At 43.8% G+C, this 26,714-nt stretch overlaps 1 protein-coding gene across 1 annotated transcript in view; it reads right to left on the bottom strand.

Moving 5' to 3' along the window:
- The window catches only part of erbin (erbb2 interacting protein), a 174,689-nt gene extending 149,080 nt beyond the window's left edge, over positions 1 to 25,609 (bottom strand). The window contains 1 exon segment of the mRNA XM_084325486.1: positions 25,429 to 25,609. The gene's annotated coding sequence lies outside the window, so the exon portion shown is untranslated.
- Between the last annotated feature and the right edge of the window lie 1,105 nt (positions 25,610 to 26,714).

Raw genomic sequence — 26,714 nt, 5'->3', positions numbered from 1 at the left:
ACACTCTGCAGGTTTCCTCCAATTGAAAGATTCATTCGTTAGAATCTATGAGAAATAAAGAGAAAAAAGATTGTAATAGATTTCTGTAATTAAAATCTATAATAAGATGGCAAAGGGCATACTAACCTAACCTTCTTTATACACCTCTTAAAAACTGATGTCTCTAGATGCCACCCAGGTCAGGAAATGCAACGTTAATCAAGTGAATGGACTAGAAGGAATAGGAACAACACATTTCCATCATGGTCGGACAAGCCGTGTGGTAATTAATTGCCAGAGAAACAAAAGATCTGTCACAACTTCGTCCTTCAAACCAAGGAGCTGGATAAAACTACCAAGGGAGAAACATTCAGCAACTCTTCGGAGGCCAATGGATGTTTTAAAAACAATGCTCTCTTTATTCATAATATTCAAACCAACGCATTTTTTCCACAACATGCCCTTCATGGGGGTTACAATGAGTAATTAATTGCCGGTAAAGGCGATAATGCAATATGATTTAGCATGAGCCTGATTGACATTCAGTCTCTTGTCCCATCAATCTCCTCTAATGTGTTTGTGTTTATATTGTCCACAGTCCACGTGCTCGTAGCCGACATGCATGCCTCATCACTGCTGAGATTTAGTGGGGGATCCGGCGCGTCTGCCAGCTATGACAACTGGTACGCAGACTCTGCCTACCCGGTCTACCACAGGCGCATGAGATACTCAAGAGATGGTAATCATTCCTCTTAGGTCAGAGGACAACACACCAATATTGACTGTGCGTGCCTTGCGGCAAGAGACAGAGAGAGAGAGACAGAGAGAGATAGAGAGAGAGAGAGATAGGGGAGAGAGAGACAGAGAGAGATAGGGGAGAGAGAGACATAGATGGGGAGATAGGAGAGAGACAGAGATGGGGAGAGATAGGAGAGAGAGCGAGACACAGACAGACAGAGAGAGAGAGAAAGACAGAGAGATGTAGAGATAGGGGGAGAGACAGAGATAGGGGAGAGAGAGACAGAGAGAGATAGGGGAGGGAGAGAGAGAGAGAGAGAGAGAGAGAGAGAGAGAGAGAGAGAGAGAGAGAGAGAGAGAGAGAGAGAGAGAGAGAGGGAGAGACCGAGATACGGAGAGAGACAGACAGAGAGAGAGAGAGAGAGACAGAGAGATGGAGAGAGAGATAGGGGGGAGACAGAGAAACGGAGAGAGAGAGAGAGAGAGAGAGAGAGAGAGAGAGAGAGAGAGAGAGAGAGAGAGAGAGAGAGGGAGACAGAGAGATAGGGGGAGAGGAGAGAGACAGACAGACACAGAGAGACAGACACAGAGAGACAGAGAGATGGAGAGAGATAGGGGGGAGAGACAGAGACGGAAAGAGAGAGAGCGAGAGCGAGAGAGAGAGAGAGAGAGAGAGAGAGAGAGAGAGAGAGAGAGAGAGAGAGAGAGAGAGAGAGAGAGAGAGAGAGAGAGAGAGAGAGACCCATGTTAACTCTTTGGCATATGGTATGCCACAAGTAAGAGCCGTAAAGCACGGTCAGAAAGTTCCCAGGCAGAGAGACCATGAACAGCACTCAAATGACCCTCTGAGATAAACTAAAGTCTACACTAAAAAACAACAAAAACATGGCTTCCTATAAAATAGTAGCATATGGGCTCCAATATCAATATGTAGGCTAATATATACATAGGATATTGCTACTTTAATAACCCCCTGGTAAGGGAACAGCCAATAACAAACAGATGATAATGTACCTAGGGTTGGGTAACAAGAACCCAGGACCAAATAATCACTACCTTAGATCAACGTTCTAGTCCCTGGATAGAGGAGATTTAGAGTGATGAATTTAAAGGTTTAATAGTGAAACACACAGGGCTAGATCCACAAAGAATGGATTGCACGGAGCAAGTTGCACCCTTACTTACAATTAATTAGGAATTGAAAATGGGGGACCCTGATGTAAACAAGACGAAAGTCTTTCTCTGGTCTGCATGCATCCCCTTAATTTTGTGTGTATTGAGCCGTACTGTATTGTACCCATTCTGCAATCTGTTAATACAATTTTCATTCAATCAATCACCATGCAGATTGATTGATTGAATGAAAACTAAAAAAAAAAAATCAATTAAGGGGGAAAAAAAGGCCTGGATTTAATATTTCTTTCTAACCCTGGCGTTGGCACTCAAGCGCCTATTTCTGGCACCCCCTGCTGGCACGGAAAGTGTTAACGTAGTAACGTTAACGGATTTAACAGATTGCAGAATGGGTACAATACAATACAGCTCAATACAAACAATTGTTAAGGGGATGCAGACTGTTGTAGTTTGGAATGATCTAATTAATTACGGCGAAATTAAAAGCAAGTACAAAATCAATCTCTGACTGTGTCTCTGGGAGGATGGAGTCAAATGGTTATCCATCTGCTCTGTTATAAAGCACATGAATAAGCAATCTGAGGAGGACGCAGCTGATATCCTGTATGGCCGGTTGGTTAATTATAGCGCGATATTGCAAGTGACTCCCAGAAATAGTTCTGATGTTTGGACTAATGGACGGAGTCGAGGTCCAGCCAGGGGAGAATTTGGCGTCGGTCTCTACTGCGCATGGGCGCTGGGCATGAACAGCTCCGTATCTGGCTCACGCAAATTACATGGCACTGTTGTCGGGGAGTTTTCAAAATGAAAACACCATTTGAGCGTTGCCGCTAGGAAAACGCGTTTTCCTGCCAAAACGGCGTTGCCCTTTAACTTGGACATGCAAACGAAATAATTCGAAAATTAAACGCTGTAAGTGTAACCATGGCCTAAGTAGAGGCCGGGGGTCGGTGGAGGCTTTAGCCCTCTCGACTCACCAAGGTGTGAGATTTAAGCTATTGTTTGGACAAACGGAAGGGATTCATCCACACCAAGCGAGCAGTACAAGCGGATTCGTTCCACTTTGCTAATGTGACAGAAGGGAAAGTAAAGAGAATGCTGGCTGAGCTCAACACCACTGAAGCCACAGGGCTGGATCACATCCTGGCCAGGTTCCTGTGTGATGCAACAGATTTCCCCTTGTATAACCCATGTCATGCACCTTTCACTACTAGAGCAAGATAGCTTCCCTAAGGACATGAAACATGCCTAGATCACTCACAATCACAATCAAAAGAGGAGCAGATCTGACAAAAAGGCGACTACATGCATGCATCAGTCCTCAGTGTTGCATCAAAATAAAGGTGGCTCAGAAGCAGCTTTATGAACATCTAACTTTTACCGTTTCTTTTTCTCATATTTTTATATTCAGAGTTAATTATATTGTTTACACCGTTTATTTTTCTCATATCTTTATATTCAGAGTTAATTATATTGTTTACACCGTTTATTTTTCTCATATCTTTATTATATCTCATAATTGTAGTGCCTATATTTATGTCTTTCTATGATTACCCTGCCCATACCTGTACTTCCCTTCCCCATCCCCCATGCTGCTATAACACCTGTATTTCCCCCAAGGGGATCAATAAAGGAATCTCATCTACAAGCTCGTCTACAATTTCCAATCAGGTTTCAGAAAAGCATACTCTACGGACTTTCATACCGAACCGACCAGCACTGACATGGCGGAGTTCTTACTTGTCCCATAGGAACCAGATGGTAGAAGTAAATGGTATCATTCAGAAGCCCACCCCTCAAACTGCGGAGCCCCTTAGGGGAGTGTTCTAGGCCCCTTGTTATTCTTGGTCTATATAAATTACATGAAAAGGTGCATGTAAACGTGCCCTGCTCTGTACGCAGACGACTCAGCTCTGGTGGCTGCTGACAAAAACTTGGCTCAGCTCCAGGAAAGGCTTAGCGATCAGCTGACTAACAACAACAGTGAATAATAAACCGATGATAAACTCTCCTCTGCACCTTGGGAAAACAGAACCTAAATTAAACAGAGCTAAGCATTTCAAAATAATTTTTTTAAAAGGGGGAATAATGTCTGTTAAAACATCGGTCAATTACTTGGGCTGTGCACTTGACGGCAGCGCAGGTATGGCCCTGAAAGTGGCTGGATACCTCTTAAGCTCTTGGCCAGAAAGTCAGTGTTCCGGGACAGGGAAAGTCAGAAACTCGTGGCATCCAGCCTTTTTTTTCTCTTTTTTCTTAGTCGTTATGCCAATTCCCAATCCCCTTTCTGGTCGCTGCACACCTACCCCGTACAGTCGGTCTGGGAGAGTGGAGGCTATCACATGCTTCCTCCGACACATGTGTAGCCAATCAACCGCTTCTTTTCACCTGGCAGCGCGGACTCTCACTGAGAGGGTGTAACGTGTGGAAGGATCACACTACCCCCCTTAGATCCTTTCCTCGCTGAGCAGGCGCCCCGACCGAACTGTAGGAGTCGCTGTTTACAACGACCAGGACCCACCCACCGGCTTTCCCACCCTCCAACACTGTGGCATCCAGCTTAATCCAATGCCACGTTGATTACACCAGCACATCCTGGTACTGTAGTCTGGCCAAACTGTGGAAGACAAAACTTTAGTTTAGGTCTCTCAAAATAAACAAATTAAGAGTGGTCTTAGGTCTCACGGTCCACCAGAACACATTAGGGGAGGAACCGGTTCATGCAGCTAAACTGGCTCCCTGTGGAGTCCAGAGCAGCGTGGTTAAAGATCGGTCACATACACAGAAAATCATAAATGACTTATTAAACTCATTCCCGCAGGTCAGAGAGGCTCACAGGCACAACACCAGGTCTAGTGTCATTTGACGCTGGTAAGGATTAGTAGCCAGTAGGTGGGACAATACATCGATCCAGATCGATACAATCAATCTAATGATCAACTTGCATCGTAAAAAGATCGGTTCATATCGATACTCTTATTTTGAAAATCCAGTGGCGAGTCTCATACTCCCAACAACAACAGCAGTACAGTAGCATGTGGAATGCCCATGTGTATAGAAAAAGAGACAGAGAGAGATACAGATAAATAGAGAGGGGGAGAAAGACAGAGGGAGGGAGAGAGACGGAGAGACAGAGAGACGGAGAGACAGAGAAAGAGACAGATAAATAGAGAGAGGGAGACAGAGGGAGGGAGAGACAGAGAGACGGAGAGAAAAAGAGACAGGGAAAGAGAGACAGAGAGAAATACACACAGATAGTGTGTGTGTGTGTATGTGTGTATGTGTGTGTATGTGAGAGACAGAGACAGATGTCGTCCTAAATGGGTCACAGGAGCAGCTAAATCATTAGAGCAAGAGAACGCACGGATGTGAGTAACAACCGACAGACCAGCGTGTCAAAACGTTACGCAAGCCGACACCTCTCCCCACAATATTTACTTTAAATCATTTGCATTTGATATCAAAACATCAAACGTTTTCTAAATCACAGGGGGGGGGGGACTTTTATTGTCCAACACAAATAGCTACGTTTAGTGCACTGACTCGTGACGGTCATACAGTCAAGTTTTGTTTTATTTGTCACATATAAGGTACATGTACATTACAGTGAAATGATTGGTTCTGTATGAGGCCCCTGATACACATACAGTAAAAAAAAAGGAAGAATAAAGACAAAAACACTACAAAATATACAAAACGAAAGTACAAAATGCAAAAATGAGGTAGAGATGTAGTGCAAATCTTTTAATAATAAAAAATCTAGAGCAAATTATAGTGTAGCGTTAAAGTGTTTAACCCTTTCACTGCCACACTACCAAACGGTTAACCATTTCACTGTGACAATACACAGAAGGTTAACCCTTTCACTGACACACAACAGCAGGTTTTTTTTTTTTATTATTATCTTTTTCCCCCTCCTTTTTTCCGATTTTTCTCCCATCCCACGGTTAGTCGTTATGCCAATTCCCAACACCCTTCCTGGTTGTTGCGCACTCCCCCCTACTGTTGGTCCGAGAGGCCGGAGACTGTCGCATGCTTTCCTCCGACGCATGTGCAGCCAGCCTGGCAGCGCAGATTCTCACCGGGAGAGTGTAACGTGTGGAAGGTCACACTACCTCCCTCCAGATCCTACCCTCGCTGTGCAGGCGGCAGGCGCCCCGACCAAACCCATCAGCTTTCCCACCCCTAACACTGCCAATTGTGTTAGTATGAACGACCAGCCAAGCTGATAGCAACGCCGAGAGCTGGATTCGAACCCAGCGTCTCCAGCGTTGATGGCGAGCGCCTTGCCCACTACACCACCTAGCCGCCCCACACAACAGCAGGTTAACCCTTTCACTGCCACACTACAGAAGGTTAAGGGTTAACCTTCTGTAGTGTGGCAGTGAAAGTGTTTAAAGTGAATGTGAAAGGTGAATGTTTATAGTGAGTGTGTGCATGTGGACATGCGTGCGATGAACAAGAGCAGCCAGCCCTGCGTGAGGCAGATGGACGGTCAGATTCAGACAGTAAAAAAGTAGGGTTGGCCACCGAACTCTGTACTTTTAAGGGTACCGGACTCTGAATTACCAAATTTCTGTACACATTTAATAATAATAATTTCATTATATTTATATAGAGCTTTTCTAGACACTCGAAGCGCTCCCCACAATGTAGGTTGGAAATTGCCTCCTTCACCACCACTGTTTAGTATAAGAGTGTAATATACTAGACAAGAGGGAGCCTTTTCCACAAATACATTACTGTCCCGTCTCTTTGGTCTTTGGAACGACCAGACAAGGTCAGGAGTTTGATAATATTTACTGAGGATGGCCAGATAATGTTGATAGCGGTTCAAATGTGAACGGTAGCCAACCCTAATGGGCATGAATAACGTGTTCCCAGATCGAGTAACTCGCAACAATTACTCGAGTAATTGTTTCGGGAAAACTATTTTTAGAACGTTTAGAAAAGGAACACGCCAACTTTTTGGGAAATTCGCTTATTTGCCATCTACCCTGGAGTTAGACAAGCAGATCCATTTCTTTCTCTGTGCATGCATTAGGCTTAGGGAACAGCCACACCATTAGCCTAGCTTAGCATCATTCACTGGAAGTAGGTGTGCCAGTGTAGCCTAGTTCCCAACAGTCACCCCCAATACAACTCCAAAACTTTCCTGTAAACATGTGAACTGTGTAATTACCACGTGGAGAAATAAAAATAAATAATTAGACATTTTCATTTTCTAAACAAATATATACTTTTGCCGAACCACTGCTGCCTGGGCGCAGTGATTTCATCACCTCAAAAGCCCGGTTGTTTTTTGAAAAACGTAATAGTAAAAGTAACAACAGTATACACAAGGTGCATTATATATACACACAATGTACCCTAACTGGCACGATATACGTCATACGTTGTGGTCCGTGCAGGCTCTGCTGGTTACGAGTCAGTCAGACACACTTTCGACCCTACCTGTGACTAGGGGTGGGAATCATCAGTTGCATCACGATACGATACGATATCGATTCTTTGGACAACGATACGATATTTGCCGATATCACAAAGTCTGCCACGATACGATACGATACGATTCAATTCAGGTGCCTGCGATCGATATGAGGCGATATTATGTGCCCATTTAACACAATCAGTCACATTTAGATCAACTAAAAAAAGGCTACGGAAATATCAATTGATGTATTTATTTTTTAGCTCTTCCAGACATTTAAATGAAAAACAATCTATTGTTTTTAATACAAAATAGACCTCCTGTTCACTTTTGTTTTTATATATTGAGCTTTAACACACACACAGACACACACACACACACACACACACACACACACACACACACAGTCCCCCACAGCCCCCACCCCTCCTCCTTCCAAGTCCCCTCTTCACTCTCCTGTTCTCTCTCACGGTTAGCTGCTTAGCTTTTAAGCAGCCAACGCGACGTTCATTTAGATATTTAACGCGACGTTGGCATAAAGGAATGGCGACGATGCAACGCCTGTTATATGCATTTGACCCGTTGCGGGGAAAAACTGCACAGACTTATATCGGCTCGCAAAATAGACGCTCTGTAGTGCTTTAGAGCAGACGCAAACACTGCTGTAATGTATACACGGAGTTTCACAATACTGGGCGCCGGCGCGGATATGACTCGCGGGGATTTTCAAAATAAGAGTATCGCAATATGAATCGATCTTTTTACGTTGCGTCGATCCTATTTGATTATTGATAATAGATCGATATATCGATCTGGATCGATGTATTGTCCCACCCCTACCTGTGACGATGTCACACAGACTGACATACCTCAGCAGGCGACCAAACACCACCTCTAACCACAACACCCTTCCTCCTGACGTCATCACCTTGATGAGACACCGACCTGAACAAAGGATCTCTCCATGCTAATCTCCTGTAAACAATACACATCAAACTGGCCATTTTCTTTTTCTTTTCGCGTGTGAAGAAGACGATGAAGTAGGCTAGAACTCACGTGTCAAACCGAAAGCGGTGGATTAAGAGGCGCCCCAGAACGTCCTTCCTAAACGTGTAGGTCGGCTCGTTCAGCTCATTAGGAAGACGTCCCGTTCCAGAACACCGTATGCCCAAATATATTCCAGCAGGTTAAATTGCATAACATCACACTGGAGATCCGCTTTTAAATAGCCTGCTTTCTCCCTTCAATTTACACCAGTTCGGGGGCTGAGTGATCTACGCAATTGTGTCCAGAGTCCCCAAGGGACTGAGGCTCTCTCTCCTCCCATCTGTTACCATTCTCTCCCTTATGCTGACTCGACGAGAGGGAGAGAAACAGAGAAACTCACAATAAAAAAGAAAAAAAGTGTTCAAAATGTTGATTGCCCTTTACACCTACTGGCTCCTGGAGCAACAGGGGAAAAAAGCCTTCCACCAGCTACCACTCCTGCTGCTGCTGCAGCGCACTGCTCCTCCTCCTCCTCCCCCTCCCGCACCCATGTAAACACAGAGGCTCCTATTGCCTCTGGCAGTCTGTTCTACTCTGGTGCATGCAACCGTGAGCTAACGTTAGCTACCTAGTAGGCCTGGGCGGTATAATTTTTTTCACACCGTTATACCTTGATGACCTAATACCCCGGTGTACTGTATGACTTTCATTTTCATCAGCCGGGGGGGGGGGGGGGGGGGGGGCAACCCGTGTTACCAAGTAAACAAATCGCGGAGATGGCCAGTTAGCCCGCAGCATCCGAGTGCTACTATCATTAGCTCTCAGAATGGTAGCCACTAGCCAGGAGCCCGCAGCATCCTAGTAGTACTAACGTTAACTCTCAGAATGGTAGCCAGGAGCCCTGCAGCACCCTAGTACTAGTAACGTTAGTATTGTGTATTCAAAAACACACCGGACTGCGACGTAACGTTTTACCGTTTATTTGCGTGCTCCACCAGTCCACAACAACACACACTCTCGTTACCACAACGCTTTACGGTATTTTCACAGCACTGTCGCAACATTACCGTAAAGCGTGACCACCGTTGTGATACACATACACAACAGTTAGCTCTCAGAACAGCCAGTTAGCCCGCAGCACCAGGCAGCAACGGTAAGCGTGTCTCGACTCATTTAATTTCCAGTGAAGCGGGGTTTCACCTCCTCCTTCTGTGTGTAGACAACCAGCTCTGCGGCTCGCTCCGCTCCACTAGTGAGGACTGGTCTCGCCCTCTGCTGGCGCGCGTGTGCAGTGCACTACAACCAACCACTGTTAAAACTCCGTTTCACTGTAATATAAACTGAAACGGATCTGTGATTTTGACGGTATTGTTTTCAATACCGTCGGGATTTCTAAATACCCTGGTATACCGTAATACCGTCATACCGCCCAAGCCTACTACCTAGCTATCGTTACTGTTTAAACAAAATTACCCAGTCAACTATTCACTTTTAGTTTAATACGTCATGAGGCATTGTCTAACGGTATCTAGCTGGCTAGCTACTGATAGCTGCTGATATCAAAAAATGCTCCAGCAACAGTCGAGTGCATGATACCTCCGTTAGCTCGGTAGCCAACATTAGCTCTATATGTCCCAGTAAACTAAATAGTTCACCGAGGCGTTGTCTTAACGTTATCTAGCCGGCTAGCAGTAGCTACAGATAGCTCCTGATATCAATGTCTTATAACATTGATTCGATGCGTATTCGAGCTGAGGGCATGCTGAATGTGATTTGACCAAAGCAGAGTATACCTAGGGTCCAGCTGCAGCGCCGGAGAATCCATCTGGAGTATACACACAGACAGTGGAGCTGTTTGCAGATAGCGAGCATTTTGACTTGTTGCGTGGTGGCGATGTCTCGCAGATAATACAACTACAAGTATGATTATATAATATATATATTTTATTAAAAAAAAAAATTAAAATTATATATATATATTTTTTTTTTTATAAAAACCAAAAACGATCGGTATCGGTATCGGCCGATATGGCTCATAGACGATCGGTGATCGGTGGCAAAGAACGTGATCGGGGCATCCCTAGTATCTATTGTGATCACCAGAGAGCATCGTTAGAGAGTTGGTGTGTTTTGGGATGCAGAATTTGCAATCCCTTATCGACTGAAGCATAAAAGTCATTAGGATACTGCTCTGCTCTGAATTTAGGGCTTAGTGCGGAATTTCTTAGCTTCTTGACGGCGTTAACACCGAAGCAGCGAGACGCTTGGTCACCGCTGTGTTGTGTGTAACACGCAGCGGTCCCCGCCTCCCCGCTCATGTTTGCTTTGCAACAAACGTTCCACCCAAAAACGGAATTTCAGTCCAGATTAGGCCAAATTCTGCAATATTCCACGTTTTTGCAGTTGATTCCATTTTTATTGGTAAATTCCGTGATTCCGTCCGCGATTCCGTGAACGCGGATTTCATATGGCTCTATCCAGGCCAACAGCCCAGCATGCAAGTAGCCTACTGGTAAATGATTGACCAAAAAAGCCTCGTGCTTCAGGCTCCCGTGCTTTTGACAGGACGGGGAATATCCGACTCCTCTACAGTAAAGAGTTAATGTTTGTCTGGATTCTCTCGCACCGTTCGTTCATCAAACTCGCCGCAGACATTTGTCCAATTCCGCTGGAAGACCGTGACTCTGGCATCGTTGTTCGTTGTTCATGTAGAGCGTGTTAAGACTGACTGAACTGATTTACTGAACAGTCCACAGATCGTCTCCATGTGTGTCTGAAGAGCATCCACCTCTGGCACCATGTCGAGGTTGTGAAACCGACTCGCTGAAACAAACCGGCAGGATTAGGCTGAATTCACCAAACCCTCTTGCTCTTGGCAGAGGCATGGTTCCTAATGTCACCGAAAAATGAGAGGCAATCATGTTCAGAACTTCTAGTAACACTATGAAAGTCTACACCACTGCAATTGGTGTCCGTAGTGTACCGGTGTCCACAAGAAATAAAAGGTGACTCTTAAAAAGAAAAAAGGTATTTTTTTGTATCCACTTTTTCTCCTTATTTTCAATTTTTCTCCCATCCCAATTTCATATTTCCAATTCTTCCCTCCCCTGTCTTGAACGTTGCTAGACTATGCCTCCCACTGGTCGGCTGTAGTGAGGATAGAAGCCTTGCATCATGTGTCCCCTCCGGTACACGAGGAGGCAGCCTGTCGCATCTTTTCACCGCAACAGCTCGAACTCTGTGGCGAGGAGTAACGCGTGGGAGGCTCACGCTGCCCCCGATACTTCCTGTTTCCGCCGTACCGGCGTCACCCAACCGACCTGTAGGAGTCGCTGTCCACAACGTCCAATCCCCACCCACCGGCTTTCCCACCCTCTAACACTTGCCAATTGTGTTAGTATGCCGGCCGGCCAAGCCGGTAGCAACGCAGAGAGCTGGGCTCGATACCAGCATCTCCTGCGTTAGTGGCGAGCGCCTTGCCCACTGCGCCACTCAGCCGCTTCTTTTTTTCTTTTTTAAATCGGTTAAAAAAAAAATCATCATTCATTCGATAAAATCTATTAATCGCCCAGCACTAACGGAAGGTATTACTGTCCGTTGGTAGGGATGCCCCGATCACGTTTTTTGCCACCGATACCGATCACCGATCGTCGTGAGCCATATCGGCCGATACCGATCCGATACCGATCGTTTTTGATTAAAAAGAAATTAAAAATTATTTTATATAAAAAGTTTTTAATAAAATATATATATTATATAATTAGACTTGTACTTGTATTATCTGCGAGACATCGCCACCACGCAACAAGTCAAAATGCTCGCTATCTGCAAACAGCTCCACTGTCTGTGTGTACTCTAGTAGCCCTAGCTCAAAAAAGGATTCTCCGGCGCTGCAGCTGGATGCATCTCCGTCTGAGTCGCGTAGTTGATGATGTCACACACAGACTAAGATGTCAACAGAACACACGGAGCCTGGTGGATGCATGAAGCGATATAAATAAACCAATAGCCAATAAATGTGAAGTTATCTTTGAACCCCTGTTGTCAAGCCTCGTTAATATAACCCCTTTCCTCACTAATGGAACTGGTTTTGTGGACTCGCTGACGGTGCTTTGAGCGTTTCCAGGATTAGCAGCTAACGCTAATTAGCTTAGTAACGTTATGCTTTGGTCATTTCACATTCAGCAAGCCCTCAGCTCGAATACGCATTCAATCAATGTTATAAGACATTGATATCAGGAGCTATCTGTAGCTACTGCTAGCCGGCTAGATGACGTTAAGACAACTATTTAGTTCAATCGGACATTACGTTTTGAACCGTGAACTAACGTCAGCTAACGCAAGCTAACGGAGATATCAACATGGGCTACTGGACTTCCTGGGGCATTTGTTGATATCCGGAGCTATCAGTAGCTAGCCGGCTAAATACCGTTAGACAATGCCTACTAAAAGTGAATAGTTGACTGGGTAATTTTGTTTAAACAGTAACGATAGCTAGGTAGCTAACGTTAGCTCAGGTCGAATGCACTATCTAGACTCAGCAGAGGAGGTCCGCCTCCTCTGTGTTTACAAACTCTACACGGGTACGGGCGGGGCTAGGGAGGAGGAGCAGTTTGCAGGTCCTGTGCGTCTGAGACAAGCGAGTGAGATATCCACTTGATCAGTTTCCGCGATCGGCGAATATGACTAATTATCGGAATTCCCCGATCGCATATTTATATTTATATTTATCGGCCGATAACGATCGGTGGCCGATCGATCGGGGCATCCCTATCCGTTGGTTTATTTTTTTATTAGAACATAGCATCAACTCTGTCTGTCCCAACAAATGGATACTAGTCATTGAAAATGAAATAGAAACAAGACGGAGAGACACAGCGGATCAATGTAGCTAGTAGCTACATAACGTTTAAGTAAGTAAGCGCTCTACAGATATTAAGCATCATTTTGTAAAGTGTCCGCCGGTGTCACTGGTAATACTGGTGTTGTCATGAGTTTATTAGTCATGGGAAATCACAACGGCAAACACACTCTGTATATTGTCAAGCGACTGCTGCGTCATGCAATTGTTGCCGAGATGCTCTCTGGAGTCTGGCTGTCAGCTTCTCATGCCTCAGAATCCCCGCCCCCCCCCCCCCCCCCCATCACCCTCTGAGAAGATTTATCTCTTCACTCTGGTCCCACGTCAGTTCTCCAATCCGGAGGCCATGTTTCACGATGGACGATGGTGGTTAACAAATGTGTTGGTGCCATCAATTATATTATTCTAATGTTTTTGTAATGACCTGACCTGCTGGCAATTGGCTTCATGCGTGTCCAAAGTGGTAAATGGTGCATTTTATATAGCGCTTATATCCAAAGCGCTTTACAATATGTTCCTCACATTTTACCCATTCACTCACACACTGACAGTGGAGGCTACAATGCAAGGTGCCAACCTGCTCAGGAGCAAGGGGTTAAGTGTCTTGCTCAAGGACACTTCGACACACAGCAATTGGCTTCACGTGTGTCCAATCAAGCCCTAGATCACGGACCGGTTGAACCTGTAGAGAAATCCACATATAGGTTGACTCGTATATTGGCCTCAAGAGGAAAGTCCAAACATGGACTGAAACGTCTGCATGCATTTTTTTTCTCCGTCTGTACAGCCCAGCTATGTAAAAAATAAATGAAATATTTCAAATCCAGACACTAGTCTGAATTCCTCTTTTGTTCTCCGGGGGGGGGGGAGAGTGCTTCCTTACTGCCCTGTAACAAATACCAAGGCCAGTCACACTGCCAAGCTGGACTTTGTCTAACAGACTTCCTCGGTCATGGCCAAGGTTCACGTTGCGGCAGGTAGTCTAAAACGTGCTCGCCGTTGACAAGCGAACACGTAACTCGTGATCAGCGGTGACCGTCCGTTGTGCAGGTTCTCTCGGAGCTGAGCCGACTAGAAGAGCGTCTCCGCACAGAACTCCGCAGAGTCCAACGGTGCCTCCCACTCGTGTCTGGGACAAGCGGTTAATGAGTTATGAAAGGGGGCGTGGCAAGCGGTTAATGAGTTATGAAAGGGGGCGTGGCTACAGTACAAAGGGCAGGACTGACCTACACCAATGAAAAACTACTCTGCCGAGTCCAATGATGAATGGTGTATGTGTGCATGCATGCGTGTGTGTGTGTGTGGTGTGTGTGTGTGTGTGTGTGTAGAAGCGGTTGTCTGTACCACTAAAACCAATTGAGTGTATTATCATTGATTATGTGTCTGTCACTTTAAGAGTTGTTGTTTTTTAATGTGCATGCAACCCCCTTGTGCCCTGGAGTTGATTAGCTGCACCTGCCCAGACGCACTCTAGAAAACCACAGAAAAATGCCAAAACTACATGTGAAACAAACGTGATGAATGATGCAAAAGCAAAACATGGCATTTCAATGTTCTTTGATTGTATGTAAAAATAATAATAATAATAATTAAAAAAAAGATTCTACTAGCTTGTGTGAACATTGTAGACGCAGTGGTGAGTTTTTAAAGGGTCAGAATACAAACTGACAAACTCTAGTTTTTCAACATTCCACAATTCATATGGGACAGAATTGCACACAAAAAAGGCTGCGTTACTCCCAGTAATAGCACACCATTCCAGACAAAGGCGCTCGATTTGAGGTATTACCCGTAACCATGGCGCGGAAACTCTGGGAGGAGTACATTTCTTTTGTTATTTTTGGGAGGGACGGACAGACAGACCTTTTTCTTATTTTAATTGAATCTGTAAAATGTAATCTAATTTGATTGACAGATTAACAGGTCGTTTACACAGCGTCGTCTCCATAATCAAATAAGATCGACATGTGAGCTGTAGTTTGCACGTCTGTCATTTGAGATGTACACATAAGATATGGTGCCTTCAAATGGGGCTGCGTTTATTTTCTTCTCATATCTTTATATTCAGATCTAATTGTATTGCCTAATATTTATGTCTTTTCTACTATAACCTTGTACCTCCCCTCCCCCATGCTGCTATGTCGCCCGAATTTCCCCAAGGGGATCTTATCTTATCTCATCTTATTCACAAGGTTGTGAGTGAAAACTTTCTGAAAGCTCCGAGTGGTTGTGATGACGTTTTTAAAAAGCAGACTAGAGCATGTGGAGGTTAATTCTGCAGTGGAATTTTTGTCATTTAGTCTCTTAGTAAATAAAGAATATATCTGCGTAAAATGTTGATGTTCCCTACAGTACCCTAAATCTCTTTAAGATAAGATATTCCTTTATTGATCTCGTCCCGTCATTGTAACGTTATAGCCCGTTTACTCGCTCGTTTAGCGAAACCGTTGGCATTGGTGGCTTCAAGACGCGTTGCCCAGTTGCCTAGCAACAATGTCCTCATGACTTTAACCACTTGAACGCCAAGCGCATTGTGTACACGACTTTCCACGTCGAGATCACAAACTCACGAGTTCCATGTTGAAGGCAGCAATAACGTGTGCATGTAATTTAACGGCACTTCCTCTTTCAATATGCATATATCTCAAATGAGATATGAGATTGAACTCATGGGTACTAGTAGGAATGTATACTACAAAGAGATTAAATATGCAACACATGCAGGTATTCTGGCATAGAACCAAATAGGATGAAATAAAGAATCAGCTGCATTATGAAACAGATCGTGCCCTGCCTACCATCTCTATAAATAGAAGGTGTTCTCTATGGTTGAAGCTAATTAGCGTCTCAGCCATTAAGGCAAATGTTACAGTAAGAATTGCATTTCGTCATTTACAGTCACGTCACGTAGAGTGTACAACTACATACAGAAATTAGCAGAAAAACCACATAAAATCACAACAATAAAAATAAATGCCATTACAATATAATGATGTTGTATAAGGAGGTCGCTTACCAATAAAGGGCCTTAAAAATGAACAACCACCCGTGTTTGTTAGTCTAATGAGATCTAGCTGAATCGACTGGCCTCCGATGTGCAGAGTGAGAGGCAGAAGGAGAGAGACCAAGGAGAGCTCAGTGAAATGTCAAACGCAGAGAGGAGCCGAGTCACTGGAACACCAGGCAACACCGAGGGGGGGCAGGCGGGCTGCTGATGATGATGATGAGTGATGGAACTCAGAACTGATCCCGTCTTCAGGGTATATAAAACGCTCAAATGAGGACAACTGGGATCAGTACATCCTTGCCTCTAGCTGTTCGGCGTTGACCGAGGCTGAGACACACGGTGGAGGCCAAGTCGCCCGGGCGGGTGATGATGGGAGACGTACGGCGACAACGGATGCGAAGAATTGCGGTGACGGAGTAGTGTTGGATATCGAGTTGAATCAGGAAATGCTGACGAGTTTTAACTGGACGTTGTGTGTCGAGTCCGACGACCGCAGCAGCATCCTTGAAGGTGCTGCACATGGCTTTTCTTTTGTGAAAATAAGTGTAGAATAAGTGTAGCTCAGCTCTACATTCCGACAGCCATCACTGATGTGGAGTGTCTGGTCAGTAACATGGGTCTCCCAGTCCCTCCACTCTGCAGTAAACAGCCATCACTGATGTAGAGTGTCTGATCAGTAACATGGGTCTCCCAGTCCCTCCACTCTGCAGTAAACACAGAATGCATGTTCTTGTATCCTGTTGCCACTTTATCCAGTCAGGAGACGGAACCCTAGATATTTTTACTTATTTCAAGAAATCTTGCCAAGCCAAATTTGCTTACTGCACTGGTAGATTATTTCACGGACACATTTGTTTTAATTTCTTATTTTTGCAGTGTGGAGTTCTCGCTCCTGATTGGATGAAGTGGCAACAGGATACCAGAACATGTATTTTGTGTTTACTGCAGAGCAGGAGGGACTGGGAGACCCATGTTACTGATCAGACACTCCACATCAGTGATGGCTGTTGGTAGGCCTGCCGCGATAAGCAATAAATCGATTAATTGCCGCGATAATTAAAATTAATGCAATGATTTTGACGGGCGCGATTAATTGCTATTTGCGCGTTTGTTTTAATGAGGCGGAACCAGTGCCCCTTGTCAGTCACTGTCCGTGTTGGGAGGCGGGCCGCTGGCTTTACTACAGAGCAGAGAGCACAGCACAGGAGCTCCGTGGGGCAACACCACATAGCTTAACTACATTTCTCAATAGTGTTGCTCCTTTTAACCAAGTAGCGTTATTTGTAGTGTAACGTTAGCGTTTTAACGTTAGTAGCTAACGTTAAAACTAACTTAAAGTTAGTTGTTCACCAACAATCTCAACATTTGTTTTATCATTAGCTCATGTCGATCTACTAGTAGCATCAGCAAGCTAACGTTAGCTGGCCCCAGTCCACTAGCAGCATGTCGATCTACCAGCAGCATCAGCAAGCTAACGTTAGCTGGCCCCAGCCCATTAGCAGCATGTCGAAGTAGTAGTAGCATCAGCAAGCTAACGTTAGCTGGCCCCAGTCCACCAGCAGCATCAGCAAGCTAGGATAATAACAACAATACTTCCGGTCCGGTCGGTGGGCTTCAAAATAAAAGTCTAAAACACCGGAAAAGACGGAGCGGTGGGCTTCAAAATAAAAGTTTTGGGAAATAAATTTCTCAAAAAAAAATTCTCTAACCGGTCGCAATAATATCGCTTATCGCGATATTTTCGGGGGCAATTAATCGCCCAGCAAAATTTGTTATCGTGGCAGGCCTAGCTGTTGGGAGTGTAGAGCAATTATTTTAACAAAACAAAAGAAAATACCACTCACGGCACCTTTAATTAAGTGCCGGACTATGGGTTAAACAGCCTATACTTAGTGTCCACGGGCACGGTCGGGCTGCACGACAGTTGCTGGATCTTTTGGGCACAGCATTGAAACCCTGAAGTGCAGTGCCCCACTCACTAATATCCCTATAATAACTCTCTTACTCTGTGAAGGGCGAGAGGGGACGCTCTGATACATTAGCTCCCCAAGAGACTGAGATTTAAAAAAAAGAAGGGAGAGGCTGGTGCTTGTTCTCAAGGACACCGAATGAAAGCGGAGCCGTGTTGTAAAGCTGCTGCCAGTGCCCATCTCACCAGCAGCCATTAATTGGGCAGATCAAATAGGAGCAGTGTGTGTTACAGAGGAACACCGCCTGATTTGAAATGGAACATATTACGGATCTTTTTCAACTACTTAATACGACTTCCTTGAAATATGTGGAACATGTTTGTTAGGGTTTTCTTTCGCAAAAGAAACGAGTCTCTCGTTTTTAATTATTCATTTTCCAGCATCTCTTTCTTACTTTTGTAGTGAGGAAATTTTTTGGTGGGTGTAGCACACACACACACACCGCATTTTAAATGAATGATTCCTTTCCCTGCCTAGCTACCCCACACCAAAGAGATAAAACAATATATTCTACAATCTGGGCAGTACATTAAGGTAAAACACAGCAAGTTGATTGATTAAAGCCAATTGATTGCTTGTGAAGTTGTGTGCCCCTTGTGACGTCACAAAGTCTGAATAGGTTGTTTAGGCTCATCAATCAGAAGACTTCAAACCCTGGCCAACGGCAAGGAGGAGGCTAACTAATTCATCTTTCCCCAGCTCCCTAAATAATAATGCAGACTGCCAAATGCATAGAAAGACTAGGAAAGACCCATTTTCCATATGTCCCCTTTAAGAATTAATTTAGTCTATGACAGTCCAAAAATATATTAGTGGTGGTCATCATACATTACTCTTTCTCCCAAATCCAAAAATGAGTCCTAAAACTCACATTTGTGACGTCTTCTGGTATCTATCTATAGATACTATATCCATATCTGTACATATCCCTTCCTTACCTACTCTTACTAATTACGCTGCTGGCCGCAGTGGCCGGTATGACATACTACCATGTCTTCATACCTGTATGAACATATTGTACATATTGATACTACAACTTTGATACATATGATTAGCACTATTAGTCAGTAGTACTAATTTATATATGTTATACCGGTTTAATCACCTGTACATTGTATATTACCATTTTACATTTACATTTTGTCATTTAGCTGACACTTTTATCCAAAGCGACTTACAAGTTCTGTACGACAAGTCAGCAGGAAGGGCACAACTGAGTAACAATGTTCATCCAACAGTACTGAAACTTGGGTGTTCTAGTAGTAAAGACATATTGGAAGAGTCCATGATAGTATAAGACAGTAAGAAGGTTCGTTTTTTTCTTCTAATTTCAGATATTGATTGAAGAAGTGTGTTTTAGTCGAAGGCTAAAGATAGGTCGGGTTTTGCACTATTGCACTTTACCGTTACATTTGGTTGGATGCCAAACTTCTTTTCGTTGTACTGTACTTGTGCTGTATGATGATGACAATACATTTTAATCTAATCTATACAGTCTGAAGCTGCACCACAGACAATGAATAGGTAAAGATGACACTGCGAGCACCCTGGTGAATGTTCCGAATATATGGGTACATTGAACCGTTTCAGAACTGAGAACACTACTATAGAGAATAATGCTCTAAAAACAAGACAGACAATCCACAAAATTGGGTCTCCCAGACTTCATACCAGTCCAGATGACATCACAAGTTTGAGTCTTACTTCTCTGGCTTCTAGCTTTGAGAGAGTAGATCATGTTCACAGGCTCGCCTAGGCCATGGACACAATATAAATGGTGAATGGTAAATGGACTGCATTTATATTGCGCTTTTACCCAAAGCACTTTACAACTTATGCCTCACATTCACTCACAGTCATTCACACACACAGATGGCGGATGGAACCATCCAAGGTGCCGACCTGCTCACCTGGAGCAGTGAGGGGTTAAGTGGCCTCTGCTCAAGGACACTTAGACACGGAGGAGTCTGAATCGAACCGGGGACTTTCTGATTACCAGACGACCTCGCTATCTCCTGAGCCACTACTATGTGAATTCTTGAGTTGGGTGGCGTTTCCCTGTAAGCTTTTCACATTTTATCACCTTCTGTGAGACAGTGGGTTTTGAGAAATGTAGTGTACAAGCTAATAATAATTATACACGGTGTATACTTTACTTACTCATCGTAGTCTATATTTAGATGCTAGTGTTTATTGTAACCATATGTATTGTAATGTATAACTGATGGGGCATACAGATGCCAGACCCTCATCTGCACCTTTGATATTTTCAACTCTACTATAATTGTATTGCCTGTATTTATGTCTTCTACTATTACCCTGCCACCCTCCCCCATGCTGCTATGATGCCTGAATTTCCCCAAGGGGATCAATAAAGGAATATCTTATCTTAAAATGACATGATTAAGTCAACTCTCTGCACCAGGGTAGTCTCGCAGGGCCAAGCTAGCTAAACACAAAGGGAGGCCTCAGTTACTTACTTACCACCGAACTATACGGCTGTTTGTATGGAGTCTGGCCTATTAAATGTAGGTCAACATGTGGAGATCGGGGCTAGCGCCATGCATGTTGTTTTCTTTACTATGCCTATCGATTACTGTAAATCATTGTTAGAATAGAATAGAATATTTATTGTTGTCATTGTTGGTACAACAAAATTGAGTTTGGAGCATCACCACTGCTGGCATACAAACATACTGAATATAGCATGTGCAAAATAATGATATCAATAATAATAATAATATAATAATATCAATGTCCCAATGTCCTCAATAATAATAATATAACATCAATGTCCCAAGTGCAATAGTGCTAGTGCAAATAAATAGTACAATGACAGACAGTCCAGTTGAGTTAATGGATGGAGGGAGGGGGGGGGGGGGTGTTGGCTTGCAATGGATGGAATAGTGTATAGTGCAGCAATGCAAGTCCGGTTCACAGTTATTGTTGTAATGTAGAAGTGGGAGTGGGGGGTGCGAGGGAGGTGCAAGTTGATGATGATCGTTGAGCAGCCTGACAGCCCGTGGATAGAGGCTGTTGGTCAGTCTGCTAGTTCCCGACTGGATGGATCTGTACCTTCGACCAGAGGGCAGCAGTTGAAAAAGATGGTGTGCTGGGTGGTACTACTGGTCCTGTAGGATGTTATCACACGACGTAGGCAGAGGGAGGTGAAGACTGTGGAGATATCTGGGGGAGGCTAGCTCCAGTGATCCTCCTCGCAGCCTTGACCACTCTGTGGAGGGGCTCCTTCTCTGCCCTGGTGCAGCTGGAGTTGCACTCCTTAGTGACATAATGGGGATAACCGAGACGAGCACGGCGCACACTACCTTTTTGGAAAGTCATCATCAAGCCTACGGCTGTGTTTCTGTTCCCAAGTGGCACACTGATGAATTTGGAAAACAACAGACTAATAACTCTATGGGTAATGGGTATACTTAGCCAAATACAGCAATAACAAACATAATCAAATGGATGACTAGTCAGGGGTTGTTGGGCCTCATCTTAAGATAAGATAGATAAGACATTCCTTTATTAATCCCCTTGGGGAATATCGGTCATAGCAGCATGGGGGAGGGGAGGTACAGGTATTGGCAGGGCAATAGTAGAAAGACATAAATATAGGCAATGAAATTTGATCTGAACAGTGTAAACTATAGATAACTGAATATAAAAATATGGGAAGAAATAAACAGTGTAAACAAATGTGCAGATGAGGGACTGTATGCCCTATCTGTATGATATGTTACAATAAATATGGCAATAAATAATTTTACTCTTACATTTCTTAAAGGATGGCTACAGTGCATATTCCCCACATGTGTATTATCTATGCCTTAATGGAAACAGTCTATAGCGCTAGCACGCTCTGAACACATGGGCTCAGGGCTGATGTATCTTACAGGTCCGTCTAGCCTAAATATTTCCTTTTCAGGGGGAGGAATGGATCACCATTGTCAAGAGTCGAGGCCACATGGAAAATGCCATAAATCACAAAACATACAGCTAAGGAAACCTAGACACTCGTCTAAGGTAGGCTGTGCATAGTGGTATCCTAGTCTATATTACTCTACAAGAGTGCAAATGTGACAGTGAAGTGCGATAGTGCAAATCAATGTACAGGTGACTGAACTGGGTATAAAATATATAAATTAGTACTGAGTAATAGTACTAATCAGATATATGTAAAGAGTTGTAGTATTAATGTACAGTGATACAGGTATAAAGACAAGTATGGTTAGTAAGTCGTACTGGCCAGCAGAGTAACTAGTAAGAGTAGGTAAGGGATACAGATATAGTATTATATAGTATCTTTATCTACACTACAGAATGTAAAAAGGATTATATGCAGGTATGTACAAAGTACAGACAGATGTGGATAGATATATATGGTAAGAATGAATATATATATATATACGGTATATACAGCATGATTGGACACTACTTTCAGGACAACATTGGCCTATGACAAGGAAATTCTAGGAGGATTCAATCTGATCCACTGACTTAAATGGATCCATCCTAAAATATGATGTCTGATGTGAGTTCAAATATTCAGACTCGGTGCTAAAATGTATCCTTTGTGAAACAGTTGTTCAGATTGATATATACAGAATACAGAATAATGTGATCGTGTTGTAAGCATGTAGGATCAGAGAGATGGTCCACTGTGTTTACTGTCATCAGGTGGATAGGAGTGGGGCCATGCAGAGTGCATCCATGGTGTTTTGTTGACAGATGAGGATGAGGTGTGTGTAGTTGTTGCTATGGGCCAAAAGATTGTCTCACTAGGCTATTTGGTATCAGAAGATTGTTACATGCACATAATTTGGCATCAGTTATAATCATTCATTCAATATACCTGCATAATAGTCCTTCTATATACCTACTTATACACCTGCATATACCTCTGTATGATAGCATGTGTACAATAATACCCAGTTTAATCAACTGTTACATGCCAAACTTCTTTTCATTGTACTGTACTTGTGCTGCGTGATGACAAATTTACAATACATGATAATCTAATCTAAAAGTTCAATCAGCAAGCAAAGAGCATGATGGGAAGTGTCATAAATTAATGTTGTAAATGGTTCAGATGTGAGGAAAGTGGAGACCTACTCAGTCTCCAGCAGGTATCAAAGGATGCCAACAATGGTGCTACGACCAGTCTAATAATATGTCGCCCTTCTGCTTATCCTTCGGCAAAATAATAGGGTCCAAATTCCGTTCAAGAACCAATTTAGCTCGGTCAATTAGAGGTTCTGATACCCGTTTAATAGCTTGAGCCAGAGATGACCCACAATGAAGATACTTCTATGTGTCAATCTCCATAGAAAATCGTATTACATTCGCTTCGTCGCTTGATAATTACCTGCAGAAGCTGGGTATAACCGTGCATGATAAAGCGTAAATGCATGTTATTATAACGTTAGCTGTTCTCTCTACCAGTCTTAAGGCATTATTATCTGACCAGACCATCAAGTGTAAATATGTTACCAGTGTCGTAAAAAAAATGAATTAAAAGAAATCTAATGGAATGTCATTACGTCGGTTCAATGACAGATTCCCAGATTAAATAGGCTACCTGTCTGGTTGTTCCTTCACATTTTCCCTGGCGCACAGTTACAAAGCCAAGGATGAAGTCATTAGCAAATGATGGACGTGGAGGTCACAAGTTTCACACAACCAAATCCCCTCAAATTGAGCCCCTGCTACACAGATTAGCGGTCTCTCTCCGTCTCCAAATCTTAACACGGGGGGATTAAATGACACCGGCGTGGTTAGCCGGGGATACTAATCTGATTAGACAAAAGTGTGAGACATGTGAAAGTGCAGAGGAAGAGCTTCTGAGCAGCTGCGTTGCAATGTAACTGAGAGAGAGGGGCATCGACAAATGTAAGCTAACGTTACTCCTCCAAGATGGTCGTGAAGAGAAGAGCAGTAACATTTACATCGTTATAGCTACATATGTTGAAGCTCCTCTCAGTGAGTTATCTTTCAATGCAGCTGCATTGGGGACTGATTGTGTGGATCATGGAGGGCAACGCGATGCATCCAGCAAACAACAGCAGCTCTGCCAGCAGAGGAATCTGAGCTAATTTCGAAACCCCTTCAGAATTCAGTCCACGTTAGAATTCAGTCCACATTCGAGCACAACATCCATACTGGTTATAAGTGTCTGTTAGTTAGATGATGTAGGAAGCCAGTTTGACAGGCCCCCTTTTCAAACCGTCATTTCAGCTCGTCAAGACACCGATGTTACCATCATTCACAACGACCTTACAAAACAAGACATTTACATTTATAAATAAAACACAAGGTACTTGTGTTGTGCCCTAGCAATAAGGGTGATTGATTGATTGATTGGAAATGTTATCAGATTGCAGAATGGGTACAACACAGTTACGGCTCAATACACACAATTGTTAAGGGGATGCAGACCAGAGAAAGACGTTCGTCTTGTTTACATAAGGGTCCCCCATTTTCAATGCATCATAACATACATGACATACAGATAGACAGTACTGTTCCATCCAGACATTTATTACATACCAGATTTACAAATACAGTACTGTTTACTGGTAAGCCCTCAATGAAGAAACCCAATCCCCCTTACCACCAGACATAATATGCTACATATGTGTGTGTGTGTGTGTGTGTGTGTGTGTGTGTGTGTGTGTGTGTGTGTGTGTGTGTGTATGTGACAGTGTGTGTGTAGGTGTGTGTGTATAATATATGTGTGTGTGTGTGTGTGTGTACGTGTGTGTGTATGTGTGTGTGTGTATGTGACAGTGTGTGTGTCTGTGTAGGTGTGTGTGTGTGTATGTGTCATTGTGTGTCTGTGTGTGTGCGTGTTATTGTGTGTGTTATTGTGTCATTGTGTGTATGTGTGTGTGTGTGTGTGTGTGTGTGTGTGTGGATACGGATGCCAGCAACGTCACATACACACAGACACAATAAATAAGAATAAACCATAAAACAAAATCAGCTAGAAGACAATCTAACTAAGAACGTTACCTGCAATGCAATGGAAACAACAGCAGCCCACAGCCCCATTGACGTTACACTCGCCGACTACTGTGTGTCTGTATGTGTTGTAATGTTGGCACACAAACACGTCCTATTTAGTATCTACAGATAGCAGCAGTTCAACAAATAACACACAAGTCAGGGACACAGCATCTCAAAGAAGAAGAAGAAATACAGTTTAATAAACATTAGCCCAGAAGAAGCTATCGGTTGACGGTTACGGTTGTGTGTGGTCCCATACACACAGAGAGTAACGTCGGTTGAAGAGAGAAAGTGAAAATACGACTCTTACCTCTCTCTCTTATCGTCGAGTTTTTTACTCTTTCATTTAATAACGTCCGCCGTGGTGATGGTAGCAGCTACGTCCTGGAGATTTAAAATCCCCAAATGTGTCGAGGGTTTGGCATTATTTGGCCGAGAGAAGAGAAGGAACACCGAGAGAGCGCGGAGAGAGGAGAGAGTCTCGCCGCTGTGTTGTTTCCACCGTTAGCCCGTTAGTTAGCTTAGCCGTTAGCTAGCTGTTCCCCCAGAAGCCCCCGCGCGGGCGCCGCGCGTGCTGCTAGTTCTCTCTCCCAATAGGGTCCAGCTGCAGCTCCGGAGAATCAAGGTAAAACTATACTAAAATAATAATACATTTACTAAACTTTTTTTCAGAAGTTATATTCTAATATTGTTCTATTATAGTCAGAAAACATTATTATCTATGGGTTTCACATTTAGTATAAATCAAATCAAATCAAATCAAATTTATTTATAAGGCCCGACAACACACGTTAATGTCCCCATGGGCCGTACAAGTCTTCTTTAAACAAGTCAAGAAGAAAACATAACAATAAGTCAAGAACAGAACAAGAACACCATAAGGTCCAACACATTTAAAATAAATGCAAATAAATGAAAGAATGCAACACTCCCAGACATTACCCCACGCGAAGGTAAGGAAAAACTCACTAAAACCTAACAATAGGGAAAAATGCTCCACAGGCAGTGTGGAGGAGAGAAACCTTAGAAGGGCCATTCAAGGGGGGATCTCCCTTCTTAGATGTCGGTGATAGTAGTGTTGCAGACTAACAGTTGGTAAGCATGCACTCAAGTGTGTAGTGAAACACAGATGAGTGCATGCAATAGCAACTGAACATTTTGAAAGATTAAAGATAGAGCTGATAGCGATAGCAACTGAACATTTTGAAAGATTGAAGATAGAGCTGATAGCGAATCTATTTGAGGCACAGGGGCGGCGCAAAGAGGGTCACGTCCTCGACTCCTCCCTGTCTTAATCACGGGACATTCAACACTCCGGTCATTACTCAGGGACAGCCGGAGACAGGGAGATAGGGGGCGGCGCAGAGAGGGTCGCAAACTCCCCGACATCATCGCGGGACGTCCGGCACTCCGGTCACCACTACGAGACCTCCGGAGACAGGAGGGCACGCCGCACGCAGAGAGGGTCGCATCCTCCCGGCCTTCATCACGGGACGTCCGACACTCCAGGACAGCAACTCACAGGGGGACAGGGAGACGGGACAGGCGTTAGACAGCTCATGTGATTGTAGTGGGCGGACATAGCAATAGATACAT

The sequence above is a fragment of the Notolepis coatsorum genome (assembly GCF_963971535.1).
Source record: "Notolepis coatsorum genome assembly, chromosome: 11".
In the NCBI taxonomy this organism is placed as follows: Eukaryota; Metazoa; Chordata; class Actinopteri; order Aulopiformes; family Paralepididae; genus Notolepis; species Notolepis coatsorum.
This window is presented reverse-complemented; position numbering and strand designations above follow the sequence as displayed.